The sequence below is a fragment of the Tympanuchus pallidicinctus genome, unplaced genomic scaffold, assembly GCF_026119805.1.
Source record: "Tympanuchus pallidicinctus isolate F22 unplaced genomic scaffold, pur_lepc_1.0 scaffold28, whole genome shotgun sequence".
Taxonomy (NCBI): domain Eukaryota; kingdom Metazoa; phylum Chordata; class Aves; order Galliformes; family Phasianidae; genus Tympanuchus; species Tympanuchus pallidicinctus.
Genome location: NW_026294745.1, coordinates 4,310,455 through 4,329,108, shown reverse-complemented (window position 1 = coordinate 4,329,108; position 18,654 = coordinate 4,310,455). Strand labels below are relative to the sequence as shown.

The 18,654-nt window shown below is 40.7% G+C and overlaps 1 protein-coding gene across 1 annotated transcript in view; it reads left to right on the top strand.

Annotated features, from left to right (window-relative positions):
- The window catches only part of RIMBP2 (RIMS binding protein 2), a 403,010-nt gene that overhangs the window by 104,173 nt on the left and 280,183 nt on the right, over nucleotides 1–18,654 (top strand). The gene's annotated exons all lie outside the window — the stretch shown is intronic.

The window sequence follows — 18,654 nt, the reverse complement described above, 5'->3', positions numbered from 1 at the left end:
CTGTCACATCCCTGCGCAGAGGTCGGGGAGGCATGGCAGGGCTCAGCTGGCCTTCAGAGGAAGGGGGTCAGAGGGACACGTTGGAGTGTAGGCGCAGATCTTGACAGTGCACATCCCACTGCTTTTCAACAAGTTGTGCTCGTTGGGCAAGATAATTTGTGTGGCTGTGATTTCAGGTTTCCGTGGTTTTCAGTAATACATACCAGGGCATTTTACCACACACTGAAATCTTGAATTGTTTTTCCTGGCTGATGTACAAAAAACAGGGCAGTGTGAATTTGCCGTAACAAGAAAACTCATTAGCTTCCAATAGAGGCTCTCTTACTGTGCACTTGGCATATTTCTGTGCTCAGGCAGGAAGGACTGCAGAGTAACTGCTTTGTTTATTGTGTACTGATTTCCCAAGTTCAAAAAAAAATTGTATTCTCACCGAATAACATTTTTCAGATTGATGTAGGTTTTGTTGCAGTACAAGTTGTTTGGGGTTTTCTCTGGCACAAATCAGATTGAGTGTGAACTAAAGGCTTTGCCTTCCAAATTTGTAACGGAATGGAAGCAATATAAGAGTGTAGTAAAATTATCTATATTTTATAAGCAAGTATAAATGATGTCTTTCATTGTGTAACATGTCCCAGATTTCTTTTATTGTATTTGCAGCGAAGAAAGGCAAAGAAAAGGGGAAAGATACTGAATTTTAAAATATCATTTAAAAATATGAATCTCAAAGGGCTGCGTTCCAGGTTTTCAAAATCATTTGAAGAGTGTGCATGGTATTTTTATCGTTCAGTGCTGCTGCCTACAGAATTGTTCAAAACCATATTGATAGGAAAAATCCAGCTGGCCCTGTGGGAACAGCTATCTGTAGGTGTTTTACCCATCGTTGTAGCACTTTTGGCTTTATCAGGCAATATTCACTCTGTTCTTGCTGTTTCTTGTTACGCACCCCTGTTGCATGTGCAATTATTTTATACATCAAAGCTTGTTCTAATTCTTACATTCTGCAACTTATCCTGAACAGTTTAACTCTCTTTTTCTCAAGCTCATTTACTGAATGTGTCTGTCAAAAATACTTGCCCACAGCACATAGTTTCAGAGTCGTGCTCCAGATGTGAAAAGGGCAATGTGTGTGCTACCAGCTAGGAACCGTTCTGCGGTTTATCAGAACGAAAGGGCTTGTTTTGCAACATTGGTGTTGGGATAGATGATTGATGTCACTAATTGGAGCCTGTGCTTTTACTCCCAGTAGATATATCAAAGACTAAGTAGACATGAAAGCTGAATTCACCTCTCACCCTTGCAAATGAGCTATCTCTGCTGGGCTTGGAGCATGTTGTTTAATCAGAGAGGAGCAGCCTCTTCTGATACTCCCAACGTTGTTCCCATTTGTCATTAAACAGAGGTCATTAGTTTCTGTGACTCTCACTTTGACCTCAGTTTTAAATTTTCTTCAAGGGAAACAGAGGCACTGTTTAGTGAGGTCTGGAGATGCTTGCAGGGCTACAGGTGCCTTCCTTGACTAGAGGCTAAACCAAATTTTTGTAAAATCTAAAGCTTCCATTTATCTTGAAGGTGGGTGGTAGGAAGGACAATTGCAGCTAATTGAAGGTAGGAGAACAAAAACAGATCTAAAATCTGAATGCCTATTTTAACCATTGTACCCATCAGAAATGTTTTGGGTCGCTTTTTTTCCCCCAGTTGGAGAGTGTGAGACAAAGCTTACAAGGCTCGTGTTCCGGCAATATCCAATAACCTCTTTTTTCCATGTCAGACAATTTGGAGGAATAGCATTTTGCTACATACATTGTAATGTGAAGCTGAGTGTCTAGTATCGTGGTTTTCATTGTTATGTTCCCATCCAGACTGGGAAGTTTGCTGCCAAATATACATCCCACATTCTAGGAAGCCCCTTCCTTTCTTGCTTCAGCATCCATTTTGCATATCTCTGTCCTGTGCCTATCTCTGTATCCTTCGCCTCTTCTCTATCATAATCAAATGCTGACATCTGGTAAGAAAATATTATGCTCTGCTTTGAAAGCTTTTGAAACCATTCTCCTTTTCCAGCACTAAGTATTAAACTTTTCAGTGCCAGGCAGCTTTGTTGGCCTTTCAGCCATATCTGCCTCTGGAATCACAGTCAGTAAACACTGCCTGTGGTTTAATTTCACTTCTGTTTGTACTTCTTTAGGCATTTGGGTCTCCAAATATGGGGAGTAACCACAGATGCAAATAGGTTCATTATGTTTTAAAAGATAATTTGTATGTTTAACTATCAGGAAATCAGAAATAAAAAATAAGTTATGCTTTGCGTTTGGGAATAATTCAGCTGAGAATAATATTCCTTCCTGTTTCACAGTCCATAGGAAAGTGTGTTTCTCAATATTGATAAAATAAAATAAATTTTACTATACTATAATTGCAGATGGAGAGACAGAGGGGAACCCTTATAACTGTGAGAATTAGATTTGAAAGAAAAACAGTGTTAGACTGATAACTAAAAGAATATCGCTTAGATAACACGATAATGTTCTTTGTAGAAAGCTCTGATCAGATCAGCCTGGAACTTACTGAGTAACTCCTTTTCTGATTATAGCCCTTGGCAAATTGTCTGAAAGTATGCTTTGAATTGTATATAGATTTAGTTGCTAATCACAGTAGTTAAAGCAATTTTCGTGATCTAGCGCATTGCAAACCTTCGTCTACCATCAGATTTTATTTCTTGCTCAGATCATTCTGCCTCGTGTGAGCTGAATACAAATTTCCACAAAACCTCTGGAGTTCTTTTAGAGAAGATATGTTCACCTCTAGGTGAGTTTACAAGCAGGAGAGATGAGTTCACTGAGGTGTTAGCATGGATACAACTTGACCTCTGTGTACGTTTATGATCTTTACCTGAAAGCTGATGAGAGAGTTGCACCAGAGCAGCTTTGGTGTTCATTTAGCTGGGAGGAATTCAGGCAGTTCGAAGGGCTAGTAAGCCACGTAGTGCCCTGTGATGCAGCAGTCTCTGGGTTTGCTTACACTGGACAGGAACAGATTTAATATTAAAAAGCATCTAACTACACCATTATAAGATTGTCCATACAGCTATTGGCACCGCTTTAGATACATTGGTTTAAACTTAATGGGTAATCCACAAAATACTGTTTTCGTAGTGAATGACTTCAGTTCACTGGCACACTGAGGTGAGGAGAAGCAAAAAATAAAGCAAGGAAGTTAAAGAAACTAACTTACAATAAACACATCAGCTTGCAAGGATAGCTGCCGTGATCTCTTCTAAGTGGATGTTCCGTAATTGAGGATCAGAACCAGCAAAGGGATGAAGGGCTTACTGGAAGGTTTCTGCTCCAGCATTCAAGGATTTAACTGTCAAAATATCCAACTCTTAACCTTACTGAATAAGAATTCCCATCAGAAAAGCACAACATGGGTCCACCAACTCCTTTGTGTGAACCGGATGCCTGAGTCTCTGATCTGCAGTAGCTCTCATTTTTGATTACACTGCGAGGATTACCAGCAGCCATCTAATAATCAGATCAGTACCCTGCCAATTCCCCATATCTGCTCATCATCATTATGTGTTTACCCTGCGTTTTCTGTGATCACAGGGCAGCTGAGCAACCACAAATGTTCTTCTTATTCTAGAACTGACATTTTCAAGTTTCAGATGTGACTGCATATACCTTAGATATGAAAACTGATCCATTTTATAAGAGAGAAAATGTTATTTTGGCAGCAACGGAGCTGTTTTTGCCAGAGTTAAATTTGATTCAAAACTTAAACTGCAAAACAAAAGAGTTTAAACAGGATTTAACTGGGCCATAACTATGCTATATGCGGCCACAAAGTAATTTCTGTTGCTTCCTGGTAGCTGGAAGGTGATGCATTTCTCCAAGGCAAGTTAAAGATGGAGAAGCAACGTCTCTCCTGGCTACTCAGCTACTAGCTACTCAGAATTGCAGGTAGTCATCATTGTTGTATATTTATCTTGGATCCAAATTTCTTTGACATAATGAAACCATGAATTAAATGTACGTCCAACCATTGAAACAAAAATTGAAGTAGGAGATTTCCAGAAATCCATGGCATTTTTCATTACCTAATGGGTGTCCAAGGGCATCAGTGGTAATAAACTGAGTTAACCCATCCTGGAGGCATGAATGTTCAAACCAAGGTACTAACAGTAACAGAGCTTGAGGTTTAGTTGCTGCTTTACTCCCAGGTAGTACCAGAAGCATTTCGGCAATAGGCTCAATCATTGGTTATGTTTGAGAACCTTTCTATGTGACACCATACTATTTTTTACACTATTTTCAATGCATAGCAATTTGGGAGCTTAATATTATACGAAATATACCTTGTGGACTTGAACATAAGGAATATTCTGGGTTTCCAGTTTGTGATTAATCTTATGTCCAAATCAATGGACTGGGCTGTAGTCTGGTTCCCAAGGCCTGCATACTGTCACAAGGACAGCAGCTTTACATCTGTTGTTTAACCTTTCCCTTATTTCTCTTGTCTGAGCTCTCACCTTTCACTGGGAATTGGTTTTATCATGTTTCCAGCCCTTCACTTTCACATATCTAATGCATCATTCTTCTGTTCTGGAAACCCTGTATCTGGTTAAGCTCATACTGAGCAAAATGAAATAATAGAGGCGATGACATACCAATTAGATCACTAGAGAAATCACTCTCCATTGCCATTTCCAGGAACACGTAGTGCTTCTGCAAGACAATGCTATTATTACCTTGCATCTGGAAGTGCTGCAGACTCTCTCAAGAACTTTTGTGGATGTTTGCTTCAGAATTGAATGACTCCAATTTAATTTAAATTTAAATGAAAGGTACATAGTGTTTAAATGTTTAACAGATACACAGAGGATTTTGCGCAGAGCAGATTTATTCGTTTGCTATGTTCTGTAGTGGCTATTATTCATTTATTGCCACATCTACTTTTCTTAATCAGATCCAGATGATTTCTGCAGGTTCCCCCTCCCCTCCATGTCAATGGCCTTCAGGAAGGCTTCCCAAGAGCCGTGGCAGCTTGGCTTCTGCAAGACTCTGCTCGTTTCCTAAACTCTGGCTGGAAAATAGCTCTCGCGACCACAGAGCATAACTAATGCCTTCTAAAGCTTTCTTTGCAGTGATAAGCAAAATGGAAGCAAATGGAGGGCCCTAGTTAGTGCAGCAATTCTGGACTCTGGGAGATTCTCCTCGGGTTTGCTGGCCTCTTTCTACTGAAATAAATGGCATGTTTGAAAAGAAGGGCAACAGAGAGCCTCTTTAACTTAAAGTTTGTGGTAGTTTTCAGCTTTTAAAAATCACCGCTACAGTCGTAGAGCTGGGAATGAGAAGGTTTATCCATATCTGTGAAGCTACTTACATTTATTTGTAGGTGTTCCGTGTACTTGTAAAGGCATTACTACTGTTATTTTACATAGAACTCTGAACTGTCTGTTTGTTGTTATTACGGGTTTTTGCAGAGTCACAGAATCGCAGGGGTTGGAAGGGACTTCAAGAAATCATTGAGTTCTACCCCCTGCTAAAGCAGGTTCCCTACAGCAGGTCACACAGGTCGGTGTCCAGCCAGGTCTTGAATATCTCCATAGAAGGAGCCTCCACAACCTCTCTGGGCAGCCTGTTCCAGTGCTCCATCACCTTACTGTACAGAAGTTCTTCTGCATGTTAGTGTGGGGAGGAGTTCATATTGCCAGGGACTGGCTGGTATCCAACGCATTGGCTGAAAACACTGCTGAGCCCAAAACGCAGTATAGCATAATGCACTACATGACAACAGAAGTTCCTAAAGTAAATGTACTCTTGTACACCATATTTTAGCAAAAAAAGGTTGTTGTTTTTTTTTTAAATTTATGATGAAGGCAACTGTGTGATAAATAATTTGAACCCTTTAGTTAGTCACTGTAAAGAAGCTACATAAATAATTACTGATTTACTGAAAGCAATTAGGTAGGCCTAGGAATCCTGGATTGATGACACACTTCCTCTGCTCATTCTCTGGAATAATGACTTAGATGCCATTTCTAAATATCATACATCTTTGTCTTGGGTTCTGATAACTGTCAGCTTATCCTGGCCAAAGAGACTATGAAAATGCAGCTGCAATGGAGATTTCCCTCACCTCAGTAAATCTGTCCCCCTGGTGCCTGTTTTTGCAATAGTCAGGGTTCTAATGAGCTGCTCTTAGTTTATTAGTTTTATCTGAGAAGTTAGTTGTTGTAGGTTTTGGTTACACAGGTCAATGGACTTCGACTTGGATGAGATTTCTCACCCTTTTCAAGGATACAAAGAGAATAATGAAAATATTTTGACTGTTACTGTTTTAAAGGTTAAAATTCAAACGCAAAAATCCAACTGCAGCAAAATCTGTTTGTAGCAGCCTACCTATAGCTGTGTGCAACAATGTGAAAACATAGTGCATTCAAAGATTGCTGCTACCTTAGAACCTCCCCTACCCCTCTGTATTGTTATAAATTCCTTTTTGCAGGAAAGAAATAAGAAAGATTTCTGAAAGATTCTGGCTGATTTAGGAATCTAAGTCATATCATTTAAGTGTCAGGGGGCCAAAGCCACATGGCTGCAACTTCAAATACATCTTTTGAAAGCAGAAGTTAGACTACAGTTGCTTTCTGAACGTTTTTCTAGGTATCCATTTGCATTTCAGGAGTTAAGTAGGTTTTCATGTCTGTGCCCATGCGATTTCAACTTTAAGTCCCATTCAATGCCTTTTACTCCTTGGCTTCCAGCTGCCTAGTCACTTATGAAAGTGGGATTTAGCTGTTCAAACCCTTTAGACGTTGGGATGCTTAGTGCAATGGCATGAAAAAAAATTGGACTGGCTGCCTAAAGATACAGCTAAGTAAGTACTCAGCAGTATATCCTGAACTGCCTACACAGGTTAGGCTTTAATTCAGTTTAAGCAAAAATCGCAAAAGTATCCATGCTGCTTATTGAATAGGGGCTAATTAGTACATAGAGATAGCGTTCCAGTGCCTTTTATCCTTCTAAATCAGGAGTGATTCTCTGCTTGTGCATCCTGAAAGGTGTGCATAACTGCAGGAAAGTACCTATATAAATAATCAGGCCAAAGAAGCCATGCTCTGCCTTGGGCTACGTGACAGCTCCTGCCCTCCAGAGAAGTCCAGTGCCACTGCCTGATAATGGCACCTATTCATGTCTGGTATCAAAGGCACGAAGAGACTAGCCCTTAATGCTCTTTGTAGGTAAAACGCTGAGCAGCTTGCAGTGGCTGTGAGCAGATAAAGCTGTATCCTGCACACTCTACTCCAGCCCTAGCTGCCCTGCTTTAGCAGTTAAAAGAGTCAACGCCAGCCAGTACTCCAGCACAGCGTGTTGCTGATAATAGCCTTGATTGCTCATGCCTACCTGAGAGAAGGGTCTCCAGCCACAGTGTCAGAAGCGTGGCAGCTGGCTGCTCTTTGCCCCAGTAATAAATGGATTTTAGACTGTTCTGTTAATGTTTGGCTGTTCGTAGTGTTCTGCTTTTATTCTAAAGGCTTTTATAGATCTGGGAGGGACATTTGCTTGACTTTTCAATTCTGGACTGCAGTTTAGTACACTTGGGTTGCAGCTCTTTCCCTTCTTCCTTTATTTAGAACTGAAATAAAAAGCAGGGGGTGGTTGAACAAGCTGGAGGATCAGTGCTGCAACTGTAGCACTGCATCCCAGGCCTTTTGGAATCCCTGGAAGAAGGGGAACAACTCTGGTGTCACTCCATGCATGACTGAGCCATCTCACTATTGGAGATGTAAATCGTAGCCAACTATCCAAATCTGAGAATGACAATCTTGATTTGAAGCTGAGTATGATTTCATCAGTGTCCACTGATTGCATAGGGTTTGTTCTAGTCTTCTGGATTTGTCAGTGTTTGGATAAGGGTGTATTTGTCACATTCCCACTGCTTTAGTCAGTTTTTAAAATGCTGACAATGGCCCTGAAGTTTTATGCAAATTGAAATCCAGTCTGAATGGGTAAATAGATGCAGCATTTGCAAGTAATGTGAGCTGTCAACAATTCTGTTTCCTTTCAATAAAACATTGGGAGTTTAGCTGTTATCAAAAACTTAACTGAAAATCACTTATTACTTGAAGTCTGTTGGGAAATTAGGAACCAAATTAATCTAAGCAAGTTAATGCAGACACTTTATCCTTTGTAGATCTTTTGATTTGCTCTACACTGTGGCATAGCCATAGTGTTGTCAGAGGGAAGATCCTTAAGTTGTCAGGGAGGGAAAGGCAAACCACTGGCTGCCAGTTGTGACCAAAGAAGAAGTCTTTTGCAGTTCCCTGGTACTTGGCAGCATGTTCCAGGCTGCGCCAAGGTTCACCATGCAGATGAACAGGCAGCCAGTACTGGCTTAGCTGTTCCTAAGTGGTAGGGGCAGGGTGAAAGGAAGGGTTCATTCCTGGATAGCAAAAAAAGTGTGTGACACTGAGGAATGGGGATTTTCTGGGTTCCACACCCACCAGACCAGACTGCATTTTACAAGACTGATGTGTGGATGAGACTCACAAGTTTGACTCATATGTTAGCCAGTGCTGTTCTCATGGCTCATTCTTCAGCGTTCTACTTGAGCTACAGTGGTGATTTTAGGGGAAATTAAGGGATCTATCAGGCTGTGGATGAACTAGAAATAACGGTACTATTTCTAGATATAAATTCTTATTATCCTTTTGTAATTGCTATGATATTACTATTACAGTTGTCTTTACTATTGTGCTACAATAGAACTTCAAGGCACTAAGCAGGAATCTAGATCTGGAGTACTAGGTGGATTACATGCATAGAGTAAGCTCTTGCCTTATGCTTCAAAATGTCCTGGATTGGACAAGTCTCCAGCACATCTGTTTCATAGCATCCTGCTTGGATTATAGGACCAGGGTGTTTTTCTCCAGCTTACCCCCGAATTAAAATGGAATTTTCTTCATGATGGAATACAGTGTAAGGAAGAAGATACACTTCACAGAATATACCTTGCTGCAAAGGATTCTTTTTTTCACCTCATTGCCTGGGAATGTCCCTAATGTATTCATTAGAGAGCAGATGGATCACTGTGACACAGAGCCAGAATAAGATTCACACCAGGAGATATGAAAACACAATATTGAGATACAGAAAGAAATTCTTTTCATGTATGGAATGGAAATAATCCAAATATACAGCCTGTGTGCTTGCCTTCCACAAATATTTTTCTTTCTCTTCTTATATTTCCATTTGGAAATTGCATTTCCTATAAATGCTTTTTTTTTTTTTTAAATTGCACATGCTATAAAATGATATCTTAATAATGACAGCTCTGAACTTCTTGCTGGTGGCTAGAGAGCCAAAAGTGTATTCTGGGGTGAAGAATGAGAACAAAAGCTGATCACATTATTTATTTGCATTCAGCAGTGGATTCACCCTGGTTGCAGTGGATCTGTGTGTTTGTTTCCCACGAACGTTCAAATGTTTGACGTAAATATGAGAAGCTGCCATGACAGCTTGTGGGCACTTTGCTCTGAATTGTTACCAGAAGTAACGTTGCTGCACCTTTTCCTACTTTTTTGCATTTTTACAGTCCAATGAGTGATTAAATGGTTTCCATTTATATTCTATTATAATTTTCCTTTTTTTAAGTACTCCCTGTTTTTGCTATTAGTCATTTCTTAGTCGAGCAGAAACTGCTTGACTCATGCAACAAAAACGTCATGTGAATGGCAAAGGATGAACGTTTGTTACAGAGCTTTAGCAAACACTCTGAAGAATGGTGGTTACTATGAAGTAATTAATGAATGTCAATGGTTCACCCAGTTCCAGAATAAGAGAAACACATGACATAAATCCTATTGAAGTAGTGGTAAGTCTTTCCACACCCTAACTGCATCTGGCTTCAAACTGATGGAGTCACTAACTGAAATGGGATGGTGTTTAGTTATTTGTACTACTTGTAACATATTACTAATATTTTTTCTCTATCTTTGAATAATGGTAGTGGCAGATATTTGTTCTAAAACGTCATTAGCCTTTCTCTAAACAAAACGTTTGTATCACAAAATTTCTCATCCTGTATGAGACAGTCTTCATGGCAGCCTGCTTTTTTGTGCTTCACCTTCCTCTGTTGAACTGGAAGCCTTGCAGGGAAATTAAGACTAATGCAAATTCAAGATAAGAATTCTAGACAGGCTTTAGGAGGATTTTTTGGAGACAGAGCATGCATATATTTTAGACTGTGGTGTATTCCTCAAAGGAGATACAATAACCTCAGCATGGTTGTAATGCTGTAGTTTCCATGCAGTCAGACATACAGAAAGATTAAGTACCACAAAGGAAAAACCACAGTAGATTTCACATTCTCTAAATGTGGTCAGTATCATTCCTCTGTATCTGATACCAATTTTGTATAAATGCTCCTACAAAAATAATTAGTCTGAGATGCTCTACAAGAGTAGCATTGGATCCTTCTCCCATTTCTCTGACTATTAAAACTGAGCTGTGATGGAGCAGCTTCTGTTATTCCACTGTAGCATTCTAATTGACTACAAAATGTTCAGTATCATCCCTAAAAAGGCTGTCTTGTTCTTCTATCATAAAAGAATTAAGTTCACATTCTGTGACAGTCTTAAATGATTACACCAGGCGCATGCTGCTAATGCAGAAATGAGGCGGAAGCAAACATGACCTGTTTCTTTTTACATTCCAGTTTCCTGAAAACAAATGGAGTGGGAGGCTATGCTAACCACAATTTCACAGCAGCCAAATTATTCTGTGCTCACATTTCAGAGGCTCTTTCCTGAATACTTAATTGACCAGTAAACTTCCTAATGAGAACACAAACGTAGATGGAGAGTGCTTCTGGCTAAACATGGTGAGATGGGTGCTATAAGAATACTGAACATGCTTAGGTCCTTGTAACACTGAAATACATAGGCGCTGTTAGATTTTTATCCCTTTATTGTATGTGTGCCTGTTCTGTGATGTGTAACAGAGTCAATTTTCAGATAAGATACTGGCTTTTCACCTTTGGGATAAATGCCCATTATTAAGTTTATGTCCATATTCCCACTTAATGTGAAATGTGCTTAATAAAAGCTCTGCCTGGCTCTTCTGAAAAGCCTTTGGCACCTAAGAAGTTTTACTGACATTCAGGACAGTTTGGGCCACCTTCCCTTTCTACTCAGGAAACGACCAATATGAAAGCTGCAGAGGAGTGGGTCTTCCTTGGCGTGTGCCCTTATCTAAGTCACTGTAAGAGGTGCCAGTGATGGCTATCATGCATGCCCAATCCAATCCTTAAGATACCTAAGGTAGATTCGTTCTGACAGTTCAAAGCAGACATGACAGGGGCAGCCTCCATGCCACTGATGCACCAGAACAGCCCTTCTACCTTCAGAAGCAAAACAGCAGCATTGCTTGTCTCTCATGCAAAGTTATAAGGAAGTCTAGGAAACAGGTATCCTCTCTCAGGAGGTGTGTTCATTTGGTATTGATTCTGGTACAAACACTGTTCAGTTTGCATTGCCATGGTGTACTAGTTAACGTTGTTTCTAGTTGGTTGTTGATTGTGCCAAGACTCATTTCTGTGAAAAAACGACAAATGTTTAGGTACTGACAGCTTTCAAGTCAAGATTTGCAATTTGCAGCAAGGCTGCAGATACACAATTCTGGTGTTAGGCACAAAATGCCTCAGACTTTCAGATCTGTATGTTTAAATGTGCATATACATATTGATGCTTACCCATGTGCCTACAGAGATCTCCAAAGAGAAGCAGGCTTTCATTTGACTTACAGCTTGATGTACTTGGAAACAAGAGTTTAGCTGAAATGGATAAATAGGATTGTATTAACTTCATAAAAAAATATAAAGTCTAACTTGAAAAATTCAGCATCCGGTGATTCCCTCATTTGTCAGGCCAGCTTCTGTCAAGTTCATTACTCATTCTTGATTAAAAATTTTCTAATGATCTCTACCTGAATGAGAGGCAGAGAGAAGGTAGTCACAAATCACTTCTGGAGCAGTTCCTGACAGGGATGTGTGTGACTCATTTGTGTTCAGCTGGATGTAAGTTCTTAATTCTTCTTCTTCACTGCACGGAAAAGGATGTTATCAGTAACAAATGTGGTAGGGTGTAAGGGAAATTTCTACTGCACTATGGCTGGAATTTATTAGAATACTATTCTAAAATTCAGACATAAATACTGGCGTAATGTTTGTGCACGTATCTAATACTGAGCACTTTGCTTAGCTCTGGTCTGGATGGCAGTGCTGGATAGCATGAGCTTGTATCAGCACTGCAGGATCTGAAGGACGCATGCTTCACCAGGTAGCAGGAGTTGGAAGAGGACTGCAGCCTCCTCAGCTCATCCAGTGAATCTGTGCTTAGTTGTGTGCTTCCAGTGAAAATGTGCTGAGTGCAGAATCACAGATTCCTTGGGCTTGGCCTTCCAGTTAGAAATGAAGGAAAAATATGTTATTTTCTTTCTCACACACTTTTTGCCTCCCCTTTCTCTCTTTTATCACTTTTCCTCATAAGGTTGAGTGTAAACATCGCCTTTTCTGTCAGAGAACTGGGCTGCTCTGAGCAAGATAACGAGGTGTGTATTTTCTCCCACCTTCCCTGCATAAAAGAGCATTTCTTATTCTATTTGCTTTGTTGCCAACTCTTATCTGTAATTTGGATCAGAAGCCAGAACGTCTTTTTTCCAATAACGCTGAATAATGTAATGACTGTTGGATTGTGGAGAAAATTTTCTTCATTTTTCTTTTATTCTGATTTTTTTTGCTTGTTTCCGTTTTTAAAAAAGCAGAAACAAAGGCCTTTTCATTCCTAGCTGATACGTTTTTACGTGCTGTCTTTCCCTTCTTTACCAAGTTTTTTCAGTGGAACTAGCATGAGTCAAGGCCTGATCCACACCTGACTGCTGTTAGTGGCAAAAACTGGTCATTTTCTGCTGGCTCAGAGAACTAATGTGAGACCAGAGAGGCTGGAGTCTCTGGCAGAAGCAGGAGACAAATGAGTGCAGCCAGTGGTAGTTGGCCTGGGCCAAGTCACTAATTAGAAGATTCTTTTCATGTAGCTTATGTGAGAGGAGCTTTGGACCATCAGTAAGTAAGCTCTTTATTTCTCTTGAAAACCAACAAAACTGTTAATAAGATCAGTTTTAAGAGCTGTACCAGTTTGGATTGCCATGGAGACCACTGACCTGCTGCTGGAGCAGTGCAGGACTGGGAGCAGCCCCTGTGGCCCTGCTGATGTCTGAGCACATTCTGTGACCGGGATGAAAATACAGCAAATTACAGCTTGCGTATCTGAGGCAAGGTAAACCCAGATGTCATGAATCTCAGGTCAAAATCAATTATTTTCTCCTTCAAATAAATCCTTTCCTCACAGTGCCCTTGCAGACTATCAAATACAGATTGAAATCAGGCTGCAGATGACCTCAGGAAGCATCCAAGCACAGCCTGCCTCAAATCAGGGGTGTAAAACAGGGCCCAAACAAGGCCCCATCCCCACGGCACTCTGCTGCATTCTCAGTGATAAAGAATACAGCCTTCATTGTAGGACTCCATTCAGCCTTCCTTTCCATATCCCCTTACATGCCACTTTCTTTGCTGCTGCTCTTAAAAGGCTTCAGAAACTTCTGGTGCAAAGTATACTTTTTGCAGTATGAATTATTTTTAGAGAACTGTCTTGGAACAAATTCTAATAAATTCAGATCAGCTTGTGTCCCCCATCTATCTGAGTGGGAAAAGATATCTTCCATAGAAACTGGGATCTTCAGAACTCCAGAATCCAGCTTAAGCAAAATTCAACACATCAAAGCAACATCAGGCTGTGTTCAGCCAGTGACTGCTGACCAAAATGTGGGGCCAGCCCAGCAGGCTGCGTGAGAGCAGAATGGCTCCTGCCTTCTCTTGGTGCTGAAACCAACCCCAAGCAGGAAGCAGAGGTGGGGAGGTAAGGAGCTGAACCAAAGCCCTCTCAGGGCTGCAGGGTTAGCTGTGGCTGTAGAGGAATCAGCAGGAGGCTGACCCTCAGCTATATCCCCATCTCAGAGGCTCATGAAGAGGGCTTTCAGAGAGTTCTCAGCCAGGTATGCATCCCTGCAAACGAGTGTTTACCAATAAACCTTTTACCACCTGGGTTTACAGATAGCCTCAAATTTCACATAACATCAGTCTCCCCAGCCAGGCACAGCCGTGGCAGATGCAAATCTTAAAGGAAGGAAGCAGAAGGTAGACACTGCAGAAATGAACATTTAGAGTATCTGATGTAAGTGCTGGCAAGAGCAAGTAAGAAATGCCTGAGGAGTTAAATAAACTGAAGAGATATTTATGGGAAGGGAAGTAAGTAGCAAGAAAAATGAAGAAGGAAACTAGACTTGTGAACGTATTTGATTATCATAAACAGACACCAGCTGCCTCACATGTCCTAGACAAATACAGTTTGAGTTGTGATTTATTTTATTGTATAAAATCCACCGTCTGCCATAAAAAGAAAGAAAAAAAAGCAAAAAAAAGCAGAAGGTGTAAGTGGTCGTAGCATATCCTCTGCTTTGTGCCAGCCCCAGTATTAACACTGCAACAAGCAGCAGCGTCCATAGACCATGTTGGAAATAAATCATAAGTATGATTTATGACATCTGTGCTGGCTTCATGTCAGTGGATAAAATCAGAATGGTTTTGGGAATGACTACACAAGTGACCAAATAAATAGGTCAGTGAAGTTCTTAAAGCATTACAGGAGGTGCCTAGTAACGTGATGTACTTCACAAAGAATCTTAGTTGTCAAATAGTTGAGATATCTGGAATTTGGGAGTGTTAAATGTGTTCAGTTTAAAATGTAACAAACTAGAAATACAATTCAAGCTCAAAATACAACGAGGAATAAAAGACGTGTTTTCAGATAATGGTTAGATTAGAAGTTCAGGTTTCAAACTGATTCAAACTGGATTGCTGTCTGTTTGTGCAGTCAAAACCAGGGGCTGGAGTTCTGATCCCGCCCCCGTGCTCTGCAGAGGCACCACACAGATTTAGCACAGTAACTGATGCAGCTAAGAGGAACATCAAACACAACACACCTCTCAGCTTCTCCTTCTACAGAGTTTCCTGGCTCTCAAGCATCTGTCAAACTGTTAGGTCTTTGGTGGCACTCGCCCCTGAAGGTTGCTTAAACAAGGGGATTTTAACATGGATTACAACCTTATTGGCACAACGTGACCCAGTTTACAGTTTTTTTGGAAACTTTTTGAGTCATCTAAAGACAGCAGCAAGGAGGAGATCTCTGTTAGACTGAGACAGAAATAAAATAGCTGCTGAAACAGCAACAGAGTGGTTGAGTGAGCACTTGCATTGATTGAGACAGAAGCAGGTAGGGCTCGACTTTACAGACAATACATTGTGTTGCTTTAGCAAAATGCTGTGTGTGAGAATTTTATTATTTCTGGTAAGAATAAGCTGAAGGAATAGCAGTGGTTTTGGCCTTGGCAGCAGGTGACCACTGCTGTGATTTATGGGATTGCCTTACTAAACAGAACAGGAAATATTGCTGCTTCTGGCCTCCCCATGGCCAGTGTCCTCAGCAGGAACACTTGCACATTGGCACATTGCTGCATCCCACCAGTTCTGCATGGACTGAAATCAGATATTTTTGGCTAAACTCTCCCATGCTGGCAACAAGGGAGAGTTGGAAGGTGTGTGCATGCAGTACGTATGTGTACAGTGCAAATCACTTCCATAAGACAAAGTGAGTTGACATCTGTGACCCTTGGCCTAAACAGACTGCGCTCTGCATTACTCAATCAGCATAGCAATTTTCTGTTTATTTTCCTTTTATTTTTTTCCTTAATATGATTTTCTAAACTCTTACTTGCCCAAATTGGGGGGTACAATGTTTCACAAATTATAGTAAATAGGAGGAAACTGGAGTTAAGCTGGTCTGAACTTCCCAATTAACTTTTCTCATAGTGACATTACTGAGGCTGTTACCTGAAAAATTGCTCTATTAAATGAAGAGCTTTGATATGTAGGAAGAAGATTATCTGATGTTTCTTTCTAAGTGAGTTAAATTATTGTACTGCAGGAGGGACTGCATTTTTCTTGCAGAAAGAACCATTAGCTGTTCACAGGACCGAACATTTCGTAAGGAGAACATGTTGTTAAATGTTGTTCAACAAAATGCTTTGCTGCTTGTCATCATGCCTTATGGATAATGTAAAAGTTATGGGAGGAAGATAATCATTCACTAGACTGTGCAGCAGATCTGCAGAGGGATTCAGGTGGCTCGAGGAAGAGGATGGCAGCGAGAGGAGCCTTCCTTCAGTCTATAAGCCAGACCTCTGTGTTTGCAGGGAGCTAAAGGTGTTCTCTTGTGTTTTCCCTGAGGTACCTGAGGTGGTCCCCCAGCTTTTGCAGGATCTGCTGTAGGACACTTGTATGGCTGTCACCCAAGCCTGAGCCTGAGCACAGAGCCGTCAGTGCCTAGGTTTGCAGTGCCTGCACCTTCTGCAGGGCTTGTACTGCAGCAGACTGTGAAATAAGTTTGGTTTCAGAAGTTCCTTTGATTTCAGCCACCTTGGATTCAAATGTAAATTACCACCAAAGTGACTTTCTTGAAGTCCTGGCACACTTACCCTTTGCCATGCACTGAAATCTTCCTAGGTGGCTACTCTGATCCAGATAAACTCTGCTCTTAACATGGCAGAGCACAGTGTGTTATTTTATTTTGCAGAACAAATGTATCTTGTATTGAGTGTCTGAGGCAGGCAATTCAGTAGGTGTAAATAATAACTGATTTTGACAGAAGTGCTTTGTACACTGGAGACACTTCAGACAAGCAGAGCACTGCTTTCACACGTTTTTACCAGCTACACTGGAACAGAAAGTAGAAATCTGGATTTGTGAGACTATGGGTGATTCCTGTTCCCCTACTGGAAAAGAAGAAAAAGCTGCATTGCATCACTGGTGTGGCTTTTTGTCTGTGACAAATGCACTGACATGACTTTTCCTGTGATTATTCATTTTCTTTAGTGGGTCTGAGAGAGGAAGTTCCTTGACAGCCCTGTGGAAAGAGGCAACAAGTACACTGTGTCAGATAGGAGGTGAACAAATGTGACATAGCCTGGCTTTGCAGCTGTGCTGTGCTGAGGAATGCTGTGCTCTCTCTCTCAAAATGCAAGCAGTGCAGACTCCTAACCACTGTGGGGCAATCTGTGTTTTTAACTGGGGAAGAGACTCTCCTGAAGATGACATAAGCTGTAAAGAAAAGAGAATTTTATTTTTTGTTTTAATTAAGGTCATTTTTGTAAGAACAAATTGCATCCTTCTCTTGGTTTCTCTCTTTTTTTTGAATGTTCACACCATGAACATGAGCTGGAAGGACAGCGTTGTAGGAAAGACAGATTAAATTCCAGAATGCCCCTCCATCATGGGGCTGGCTACTCATGTGAGATTTTAGTGTGTGTTTAATGCTAATACGCAGTACTAAATTTACCAATTCTGAAATATAGTCCACAGATATTTTTTTTTAACAGTTATGGACTTTGCTACTGCAGCAGAAAGGTGTCTGCACAAATAGCCATGGGTGCTAAGCCCACATGCCTGGGTCCCTAAGCCTCCTGTGCTCCCACCAACAGAGTGTGAAAGAGCCAGGGCACAGTGTGAGAACTAAGCTGTGCCCTTTTCCCTCTACAAACACATGCCCATTTCCACCCATCTCCTTTCCACTATTTTTTTTTCCTTTTGAGGGCAGTAAAATATGACAAATCAGTGCTGCATGAGAGGCTGAGTGAGAAGATGTGCTCACATTCAGTTGACCTGTGCAGGATCTGAAACAAAAAAAGCCATCAGATAGCATTCTGTCATCAACATAATGTGACTTATTTTGCCTAAATGCTACAATATAAGGCCGAAATTTTCCAAGTGGTATTTCTTCTTTGCTGCTTACCTTGAGACACTGGTAAGGTAAAAATTTGCTTTGGTTTTGTTGTGTATTTTCATCCAGAGTATTAGAGAGCACTGGCTAAAACAAACCTTGTGTAATGACAGAGATTGACAGAATTGATTCTTGTGCCTCAAAGTTGGGTTGTTTTTCTTTTAGTTTTTGCTTGAGTTGTTTTGTCCATTATTCCTTGTTTGTAATAAATAAGGAAATGCTTAACTTGGAGGCTGCTTGAAGAGACACATGCAGCGCCCAACACAACCTGCTTTAACCACTGGAAACAATGTGGAAAGAGAAAGCTTTGTTGCCTGTGTCATAAGTAAGCTAGCTGGCCTGAAACTGCTCTGAGGCAATTGTCCTCAGCAAATCAGCAGCTGGTCAAGGACTGTTTCCTAAAGATGCACTGAATAGTGCCTAAAAGCCACCCTTATGAGTCAGTGTTTCTGTCATGTGTCAGCACCAGGTGAATACACTGGTGTCAGTGTTACATTTAGTGTTGTAATCATCCTTGACAAGATGAAATATGGTCTCTGAATTCCAGGAACATATGGGATTATTGAGAAAGAAAATTGTGTGAACAAGGGCAATTATAGCAGTAACTAACCATGGCACAGGCTGCACTGAGTCATCCAAGCATAACATAGATATAATGAAAATATTTTTAAAGGCAAACATTATGTAAACCAGTGCTAAAATTATCT